Genomic DNA, 8,614 nt, shown 5'->3' with positions numbered 1-8,614 from the left:
GTTTTTGTCTGTCAGTTCTACATTAGTCATAGTCTTTGCCTGTTATTTTCCACCACAGTTATAGTTTTTGGTCTTAGTACCTCTTAGTGTTTTGTTTCTTAGTGTTTTGACAGTTTGCTTTGGTTTCCTGGTTTTCCCTTGCCGTTATCATTAAAGGATCACTTTTCTGTTCAAACTTACAACTCATCGTCCTCATCTGCTTTTGGGTCCTGTTTCATCACACATCGGCGCACCCCGCTGTGACACCAGGAGCCATGTGACTCTTATGTTAAGGTATGTGCTACAGAACAGAATGATGAAAAAAGCCATTGTGGAAACTCTAAGACAGTAGTTAGTACTGGTTTTTTTTTTTTTCCTCTTCTCCTCAGGTTGGCTTGTTTCCAGATTCTGATCCCTTAGAAAGACAGAAGACTCAGATGGTTCCCCACATTTTGTCCATTCCTGTTATTTTGTCCATTCCTGTTATTTTGTCCATTCCTGTTATTTTGTCCATTCCTGTTATTTTGTCCATTCCTGTTATTTTGTCCATTCCTGTTATTTTGTCCATTCCTGTTTTTTTGTCCATTCCTGTTATTTTGTCCATTCCTGTTATTTTGTCCATTCCTGTTATTTTGTCCATTCCTGTTATTTTGTCCATTCCTGTTATTTTGTCCATTCCTGTTATTTTGTCCATTCCTGTTATTTTGTCCAACACAAATGCAAGAACAATCATGCCAGGATTGTGAGTGATTGCTGAAAATGTTGAAATGTACTTACTCACTTTTTATTATTGAAAGAAACTCCGTCCCGGGTCTGGTCCGTGGATCGGGTTTCCCCAAGGCGTGGGCGTCTATAAGCAGAGTTTTGTCTTTACCCTATAAGATTCAAAATTATTCTTAAGTAACACTCAGCAATATATTCTGAAGTAGCACTCAGATATGCCGTCAGCGGGTTAGTTACGACGTCGGGAGCAGTTAGGAGAACAAAATGATACAGAGACTGTTCAGGTTGCTTTCCCAAAATCAACTCAAAGTTTTATTCTTTTGTGCAGCGGTATTTATAGGCAGAAAGTTCGTGTGTCAACAAGTTTCAAGTTAAAACCATATAAGGAAGGTCCCCCAGCTCTGAGAGAGGCCTTCTACAATTGTATCTCAACATACCTTTGACAGGTCCGTTAAACACTAGACAGTTGCAATCCTTTGTTCTACAATTGCAGTAAGATGCACTCTCAAGGCCTATAAATCTTATACAGAGGTCTCCTACATCCGTGAGTTCTGACACAACCCAGATGGTCTTCACATAAACATCTTCTGCAAGGGAGTGATAAGTAAAAGAGTGATTTGTTGGTGTTTTCCCTCAAACCTTAGTATCTACTTTCACACCATAAAATCTTGAGTTGACAAAGCAAGAGAAAATGAGGTTAACATAAAGAGCCTTGTTGAGTCACAGAATCTTCTGTTCTAATATCATCAAAAAAAGTACCCAGTACATGCTCCCATAATACTAAAATATCTAACAATTATTATTTGTAAATATGTGTACAAATGGTTGGGTTTTTTGGTACTGTTTTTATCAATAAATCTCAGCAACAAAGGACATACACCCATGTGTGTTGATTTCTCCCTAAGATGGCAAACTGAAACACTCCAAGTTGGTGACTTTTGGAGATTTATTTCCCTGGATGATTGAGAATGCATCAGACGAACACAAAAGGAAGTTCACAGCTTTTAGCAGCTCCCCCACCCCCTCATTCACACACCCCCACTCCCCTCCCTCCAAAATTCCCAGGTAACAACCTAATATACATATGAATGACTAGCCAATTTAGCTTCCACTTGGCTGAAGCTAAAGCCTAGCTAAAAGCCATTTGGCTGGTAGGAGGGTTTTAAAGGTAGAAAAGCCAAATGGCTGCTCTCCGAGGCTTTAAGTGCTAGCTAGGTCACCATAGCTACCCGACCGATTTATTAAAAAAAAAATTTAAAAAAATGCGTTATTATTCCTGTCCAGCCATTCCAAGCTAGCTACACCAAGCTTCCTTAAGATGGCAGACTGCATACTGCCCAGAATTTGTCCTTGCGTTTGCAAAATCTTAGGTTCAGATACACATGACGCTTGTGTGATGTGCCTCGGACTGAAACGCCCAAACGGCTGTTTCCACACCAGGTTTATCTGAACACTGCACTTGCTTTACCCTGAAAATATAAATAGCAACACTTCACTGAGTTCTTTTGATTCCTCAGAGGCATCCAATGGAAGACAAAACACTGCTCAGTAGACCATTTAACATTTTATTACTTCTAGAAGCGTCCTGCGTCCTGCATGACACGTTGCCACGGATCAAAATGGTGGTGCGCCCTGTTAGAGTGAATTGTTAAATGTTGTCATTTTTATGCTTGCCAACTCTGATGAAAGGAATTCCACTGTCCTTCCCCCCAGATTCTCGAGGTTCTGGGTGGGGGGCTGTAATGTTTTATTGCAGATACATCCTATCTGGAAGATCTGTTTCTTGTGTTGTAAGCTTCCTGCTTTTATGACCCTTTTGGTCAGCAGGAGGTCACACAAACGCACCCCCATGAGACAGACAGACACACACACACACACACACACACACACACACACATTCTTACAGAAGTTCACACATATACATACAATGCCTTGTCTTAGAACCATGTGGGCGTCTGCTTCGCTGTGATGTGTTTTGTGTGAACTGTCTCTCAATAAAAGGCAGCAGGAGGAGGTCAGATTTGGGGTCATTTTCGTGGTGGACACAGACGAGGCCTCCCTTGCGCGAGTAATCGATCGATCGACTGTCTTGTTTTCTTCATGATGAATAAGTCTCTAGAATTAGCGGGGCTTGTGGAAACACAGACCCCAACACGCCCCTAACAGTTTTATTACAGAAGCTTTCTCATTCTAGTCTAAACAACAGTGTCTCAGTAACTTCCCACTAGAGATGGTCCCCTCTTATCTACATTTTTTCCCAGGCAAGTGTGAGCGAGTCTGCAGCTTTCTACTCCCCAAGGACACATGGTCTCATGCCTTTGTTTTTCAGGGCTGTGTCCACTTAATACTACACTATATAACTTTATAAAACTTATTATTAATAAAAAGCATAACATTATTGAGGCACTGAAAAATTATTTATTCCCAACAGTCCCTCCTTTGATCTGATCAGATCAGATCGACACTACTATAAGTCATCGAGTATCATCATGTTGTCTTCAGATCCCCAACAGCCCTGTTAACCAAGTTTAGCAATAATAGCCAGATAGAAGGCACACAACAATCACCACAAATTACCCAATTAGCTGTAAAAATGGATAAGGAAACCCTAATGGACATAATACACCCCTTCCATTGCCCAAGGACAGATGTCATCCACTCCTCCAACGGATTATCAATTCAAAAATATTCATGCATTTATTATTTTTCTTAAATGATGTTCTGAGTCTTTGCGGGGCTCTAGTTACAGAACCATCTGGGGTTGCTGGGAATGAAAGTGCAGCACATCTCTCCAAATATTACACACACACACCCTTTTTACCCACTAGGTGTCTGCCCCCTCTGTCCCCTTTAATGGTTGCACCATATATGGGATGACTGCTGTGTCTGGGGAAATGTTACACACAAAGGATCCTCGTATCTCCGTGACCTTGTCTGGTGTCTGCTCCTTCCTCTGTAAGAGACGGTAAAGGAAAACACCTCTCTGCCTAGCCTCAATCGTCTAATTTTGTCATCCATTGTTCTTCTAGTGATTCAAAGTTGGTTTAGATTATCATGTTCGGGACTCTCTGACCTAGAGAATTTGTCTAATTATTATCTATGTGTGTAAGCGTGTTTGCAGTTGTTTTTCCTGAATACTATCGTTGTTTATATTTAATGCGGGAAGAAACGGTAAAAACTGTGTTTTATAAGGAAAGTGCTTGAAAGCACTCTCCGCCTGTGAGCAAAAACAAAACCAAAAAAACTCACCCTTTCCTATTGGTGGAAAAATGTACCATGTCGACCAACCAAAAAATTATATGGCAACATGGCATTTAGTTGTTTAGGAAAGGGGGGAGTTTTAGGAGTGACATCGAAGTTTTGAGATGTGAGAGATTTGCAACGTTTAGCGTGTTTGGAGTCTAAAGTTAGTGTGTTGTCTTGTGTAGTTAGTGTGTAGTGTAGTCAATAGTTTTGTTGTATGTGTCGGAACAATGAGGCGACTGCTGAACGTCACAGGTGTTACAGGAGTGATATATCTCCTGTTGTCAGGCCTGCAGGTATCAGGCTTGGGATGTTCTCCGTTATCTCATAGTGGACAGAAATTATTTTTGGAGTGGCACAAATAATTTGTGTGGCATCAAATTTGATGCAGAACACCTGATTGTTCTGTAAATAGTTTGAAATGTTTTTTTAAAAACGCCTTGGCTGCATTTTTAGGTGCAAAAAACTTTGTTGTTTGCATAACTCAGTAACTTTTTTGAAGAAGTAACTATATAATTAATTGCCCAACATTGCTCATTATATACTGTATTTTGCAGAGAGAGAGTTACAGGACTCTCTCCCAGACCACAGACTCATAAGTCAGAGTTTTATTTAAAAAAAATATAAGTTAGCTGAAGCACTTCATTAAAAGTAGTCTAACATAAATGCTGTAGTTTGATTATTTTAATAAACCATGTAACTTGGATGGATTTGATGCTGGCGTGACCACAGTGCACACGTCTGCTGTTGCTCACAGTGGACCAAGAGACCGCTCAGGGAGTTTGTGTGTTCGCTTAGATACATGAGAAATCAGAGGGAACATGGCTCTCAAGCACAAGTATATAGTAGATTTTAAAATGGTATAACCATGCTAAATATAAGATGCCCAAGTGTGCACCAATGCACCCTAATGCAGTCCATTGAACTGTATGTTTATAAGTACATGAAGTGTACTTCTATCTCTATATCTGAAAAGAGTCTGTGTAAATAATTTCTGGATCTACTGATTTGTTTTTGATGTAGCACCTCTTTTATTAAGTCTGTACTATAACCTGCAGATGATGAAATCCACTTTATTTTAGAAAATTTAAAATATTTGATCAAGAAAGGTAACATAGCATTTAAAGACACATCTTAATGGAAGCAAAAGTGAAAATTTGCAATGAAGTTTATGTGACTGAAAATCCAAAGAAGAGTGAAAATCCAAAAGCTGCTGCAATTCTTTGTATCGATCTCCCTGTGTGTGTGTGTGTGTGTGTGCGTGCGTGTCTGTGTGTGCGCAGTTTGGAGACAGGACTTCCGGAGTTGTTGGAGAACATAAAAGTACAATCACTCATGACAAAGTTACTTTTTTTTATCCACCATCATGTATTTTCAAACACCAAGTTGTAATTTTGTTTCATTTTTAAATGCATTTCCAATCAGCTTATTTTCAAGAGGTGCAGTTTTCAGTACACTTTATAGATATGAAACTCAAAAGTGTTTTTTTTATTTAAGACAGTGTAAAAAATCAAAATTTTCTGTATCACAATCATTTCTATAAAAACATGCTGTCTTTATGGGGATAATATGACACATATTTTGTGGTGCCTATTAATGATCTGTGGTCATTATTAAAGAGGAAACAAGAACATGAAGCTTGATCCCAGGTTCTGTCCATTTTCATGATAAGTGACAGCACAGAGATCTGTTAACGTGAGAATGTGGGGGTTTTGTTTTTTTTTTATCATAAAGATTGTGATGTGAAGTATCAGCAGTGTGTTAAAGTGTCACTACAATAATGCTGCTGGGAGAAAAAGGTGCTTTTTAGAGATGTTTTTAACAGAAGGCTTAAAGCACAAAAACTATAATTTTTGTTTTTTAGAACTGAACAACTGGAGCTAGTCTGTAGTAAGGACATTGTATTTTGATAGACCAAGTGATTGTCCCTTTCAGCACTTGAAACGCATGCTGTTCTTGACAGTCGTTCACAACTCACCATTCTTCTGACATGAGCTGCTCAGCATCTCCACCTAAAGTGGAAAGTTGAAAACTTATCACTTCAAGATTCTTTACAAGTTTCCAAGTTTTCCAGCAAGGCACCTAGCACTTTCAGACCACACATACTCCGTATTGTCAAAGGAAATACAAGCATCTCCATTGCTGCTTGTAGGCTCTGACCATACCCACCTTATTTCTCCTATTGTTCGTCAGACATCGCCCTTATGGGTCTCCTGCAGCAGTCAAAACCCGCTTAGGACGGACACTCAATGGTTCTATCACAGACATCCAACCTCAGAACTGTTCAGTGCATGCCCAGTGTTTGTTCACTCCTTTTAGTTTTCCTGCAGATGAACTGTGCTATCATGTTGAAAAACTATGGTAACTTGAAACTTTACCTGTGAAAACTTAACATATCAAAGCAAGACAAGCAAACCTTAAAACTCCTTGAACACGATACAGAAAGGGTTCAAGTCAAAAGTGTTAATCATTAAGCCACCTTTCTTTGAAGGTTGGCTAATTCACACAGAAACAGGAGGACTTCTCCATTTACTGTCCATTTTATTATTAGTGGCTCTATATAGGATGGCAGCTCTTTTAACTCTAAACCTCAGCAAAGCATGTTTAAGGTCTGTTTCCTTACCACAGTTCACAGACCAGATATTTGGAGCGCTGTCTGTTCGGTTTTTCCTAAAATGTTTAGGAACATTTGGCTTCACACTGCTTTGATAGAAAACTGATGTCATGCAACATAGACGAAGGTTAGCTAAATTTAACATTTACATTTTTTCGTTATGCTAACATTTGTTTCGCAGGATATTTGAAGTGATTAAAACCCCAGTACATTTGAAAGTTTCTTTCCGGACTGCTTCGTTTTGACCGGCTGCTTTTTTTTCCCAAATATTTTTTAAAATGTTAGATTCTCATTGAATCTTGGGATAGGGTGGGCAACAATGATACACTTGACCGGTCCTTCAAATCTGGGAAAAAGAAGGACGCATTTGTGGGGCATAAATGGGCACCCTTTGTTGCCTCGCTGTGGCATAATTGGCCTACACCTTGCGTATCGGACTTGCAGACTTGAGTATTGAGAAACAGCCCATCAGTCCATGGTTAGGAGCGAGTCAAGTACAAAAAAGCAACAAACATTTTAGTCCAAAAGGATTGTCGCATGGACTTCATTTGTAAGTGGGAGAAAAGACTGGCTCAATTCATGGCAGCAGCAGCTAGTAGTGGCACTTCTGGTCTACTGTAGCAACTAGTCCTGCAACTACTCCACCAGATGTGCACTTGTTGTGATGTTTATACAATCTTTGTTCAACTTAAACTCAAGACTTATTATAAAAACTGCTAAAGACATTAAAGGTAATTCTAATTGTAACCCCTATAGACCTGGGGTTTTGTTTTTTTCGCCTTATACTATTATTTCCAACACCTCTTGAAAACACTGTGATTTTCCGTAGTCCAGTGAATGCAACATAAGCACGCTGCTGCATTAAGCTAGACAAGGCAGAGGGAGACAGAGCAATTAAAAAGCTACACAGTGAGTCTTTTGATATAAAATAAGTATTAGAATGTACCTTTAACAATCTCTAACTTGAAGTTATGTACTTTTCAGAGCCTTTTATGTGTTTTGCTCTCGACCAAACCAGGTGGAGCGTGTGTTTGTTTCTTGGAAACTCCGGTGAATTACTAAAAATGACAAGTTAGCAGGAAAACCTATGCTAATTTTAAACGTGGTAACTACTATGTATTGTCTAAAAAAGCTAAAACCAGTTGGAGTACTTGAACTGTGTGTGAAATGGAGTGTTATATTTTTTATTTCATTGTCTATTTGATTAGGCACTTTCACAAATGTGCCATACTAATGCAAGATGCATTTTTATTTTAGTTGTACATGTTATTAAGTGCCTTTTCTGCACTTTGTCATTTTAGTTATGAGTTATTTTATATAAATGAGTTGTTTATATAATAATAATTTATATAATTATATGATTAAGTTAAAACATTTCATGATTTGATTACACATGCCTTAAAAAGGGGTGTATAAATATTGTGGCGAGCTCAGACAAGGAGGAGACGGAGGTATCGTTTGGTCTTGCTTCCCGTGAGCTAGTCAGGGAGCACAGCCGTTTATTAATATTTGCAGAAGAACACTGTCGCTAGCTAACTGCTCAGCGCGGCGACAACAACAACAACACAGGGCGCCCTCTGACCCCGGAAGGACACACCGTCGCAGCGAGAGGGCGTCACCTGTCACTATGGCAACATAAACAAAACATAACTGTACAAACAGAACCCCGAACAGCCCTGACCCGCTACATAGCCCCCACCTAAGGGGTCAGTCGTCCCCGACGACCCCATTACCCCACACAAAGTCCTGCAAATGTCCAGGTGCCTTCTTTTGGCGCACCGGCCGGTCACGACCGGCGGGGGAAAAGTCACTCAGGTCAGAACATGGGGTGCCACCATCATCCCCTGCCCCGGCGTCTGCCGGAGCGAGCGGTCGGTACGGTGAGAGCCTGTCCCGGTGCAACACCACCATGCGCCCCGGGCCCGGCATGCGGATACGGTACACCACGTCTGTTAGCCGCTCCACGACCTCCGCCGGCCCTTGCCAGTGACTGCAGAGTTTGGGGGACACTCCTCTCTTGCGAACCGGGCAGTACACCCAAACCTTGTCGCCAGG

The sequence above is a fragment of the Simochromis diagramma genome, unplaced genomic scaffold (assembly GCF_900408965.1).
Source record: "Simochromis diagramma unplaced genomic scaffold, fSimDia1.1 OVJJ01000626.1, whole genome shotgun sequence".
NCBI lineage: Eukaryota > Metazoa > Chordata > Actinopteri > Cichliformes > Cichlidae > Simochromis > Simochromis diagramma.
Note: the sequence above shows the minus strand (reverse complement) of the source record.